Here is a 2,359-nt window from a genome sequence, read left to right on the forward strand (position 1 = left end):
GATCGTCCAGAGTCTCGTCACGTCACAGCCGATCGTCCAGAGTCTCGTCACGTCACAGCCGATCGTCCAGAGTCTCGTCACGTCACAGATGATCGTCCAGAGTCTCATCACGTCATAGCTGTCATCCCGAGCCACGCAGACTCAGCGCTCCCGAGCCACGCAGACTCAGTGTTCTCAAGCCTGCCCGGCCGCTACTCACTCCAGTTCCCCAGGCATAGCACCGTCAGTTTTGGAGATCGATAATGTACTCTCTGTCCTGCCAGTTATGGCTACGGCCATTCTCTGTGTTTGGGCCGCACACATCACTGTAGTTTCCCCAGAGGTTGCAGCTTCCACTGCAGAACCTTCCGAGGTGGTGGCGCCCACTCTAGTCCCTAAGTTTACCCCAGAACCCTCTCCAGTCCTTGAATCTGATCCAGAGCCTGCTCCAGTCCCAGAGCCTTCTCCAGTACTCTAATTCATTCCCGAGCCTGCTCTAGTTCAAGAATCCATTTCCGAGACCGCTCCAGTCCCAGAGCCTGCTTCTGTCTCAGAGCCCGCTCCAGTCGCAGAGCCCGCTCCAGTACTTGAATTTATCCCCGAGCCGGTTCTAGTTCCAGAATCCATTTCTGAGTCTGCTCCAGAGTTCACCCCAGCTCATGAGTCCGCTCCGGCCTATGAGTCTGATCCAGAGTCCGCTCTAATCTCCGAATCCATTCCCGAGTCTGTTCCTGTCCTCGAATCCACTTCTGAGCTTACTCTGGTCCCTGAGTCCACTCCAGCTCCCCCAGAGGTGGCAACTTTTGTTGCAGAACCTTTCATGATGGTGACATCCGCTTCTGCTTCTGCTTCTCCTGAGACAGAAGTGGCACTCATCCCCAAGCTCTTGGTGTTCCCTGGCACCTCCATTCCAACCTCATACAATATTTCTGAACTCTCTGTGTTTAATGAAGCTCCTGTTGCTATTGTTTCAGAACCTCCAGAGGTGGCGGCATTCGCTGCAGAACCTCCAGAGGTGGTGGCGTTTGCTGCAGATCCTCCAGTGGTGGTGTCGTCCACTTCCGTGCCTCTTAAGATGGGGGTGTCCACTTATGAATGCTTTGTCAGTCCTGACGAGGTCATGGTGACCGTCAGTGAATCCCCTGTCATACCAGTCCCGGCCAAAAAGGCCATTCCTGAACTCTCTGTTTGCACTGTCCCAGCCAAGGAGGCTTTTCCTGAACTCTCTGTTTGCACTGTCCCGGCCAAGGAGGCCTTTCCTGAACTCTCTGTTTGCACTGTCCCGGCCAAGGAGGCCTTTCCTGAACTCTCTGTTTGCACTGTCATGGCCAAGGAGGCTTTTGCTGAACTCTCTGTTTGCCCTGTCTTGGCCAAGGAGGCCTTTCTTGAACTCGCTGTTTGCACTGTCCCGGCCAAGGAGGCCTTTCTTGAACTCTCTGTTTGCACTGTCCCGGCCAAGGAGGCCGTTCTTGCGCTCTCTGTTTGCCCTGCCATGGCCAATAAGGCCGATCCCGAACTCCCTGACTGTCCTGTCACGATTAAGGAGACTGCCTATGAATCCTCTGCCTGTCCTGTCACGGCTATAGAGGCCGTCTGTGAACTCTCTGCCTGTGCTGTCACGGCTATAGAGGCCGTTTCTGAACCCTCAGTCTGTCCTGTTACAGCTAAGAAGGCCGTTTCTGAACTCTCAGTCTGTCCTGCTCTGACCAAGGAGGGCGATTCTGAACTCTGTGACTGTCCTATCCTGGAAAAGAAGGCCAGTCACAAACTCTCTGTTTGCCTTGCAACGATCAGGGAGGTTGTTTCTGAACTCTCTGACTGTACAGCCATGGTCAAAAGAGCTGGCCCTAGACTCTCTGCTCGCCATGTTACGGCCAAAGATGCCATTTCTGAACTGTCTGTCAGTCCTGTTACGGCCGCTGAGGCCATTGTTAACCTCGCTGTGCTCTTTGTTCCAGTTCTCCACCCTGGCCCTCTGCTCTGCCGGCTCCACCCTGGCCCTCTGCTCTGCCGGCTCCACCCTGGCTCTCTGCTCTGCCGGCTCCGCCTTGGTACCCTGCTCCGCTGGTTCTGCCTCAATCCCCTGTTGATTCACTTCCACATGGACCTGGCCCTCCATCCCTCCCCCTGTTCCGCTTGCTCCACCTCCCTCCTGGACTCATGTCTGTTCCTGTTAAGGAGCGTCTGGAGGGGCTCTGTCACGATCACCAACTGGAGTGCCCATGAGCTCCACCAGTGGGCACTCCATCCCTGACTTTTGCAATTCACCCTGGACTACATTCCCCATAATCCTTTGCCGGACTCATCATCTATTGCATCACCTGCCACTCATTAGATCTCATCATCAGTTCACAGCTGTCTCACATTAGAAGGACTTTAA

General features: G+C 54.7%; 1 pseudogene; it reads left to right on the top strand.

Moving 5' to 3' along the window:
• LOC107757871 (N-acetyl-beta-glucosaminyl-glycoprotein 4-beta-N-acetylgalactosaminyltransferase 1-like) overlaps positions 1–2,359 on the top strand; it is a 97,504-nt pseudogene that overhangs the window by 1,188 nt on the left and 93,957 nt on the right.

Source organism: Sinocyclocheilus rhinocerous, unplaced genomic scaffold (assembly GCF_001515625.1).
Source record: "Sinocyclocheilus rhinocerous isolate Xijiao unplaced genomic scaffold, SAMN03320098_v1.1 scaffold252, whole genome shotgun sequence".
In the NCBI taxonomy this organism is placed as follows: Eukaryota; Metazoa; Chordata; class Actinopteri; order Cypriniformes; family Cyprinidae; genus Sinocyclocheilus; species Sinocyclocheilus rhinocerous.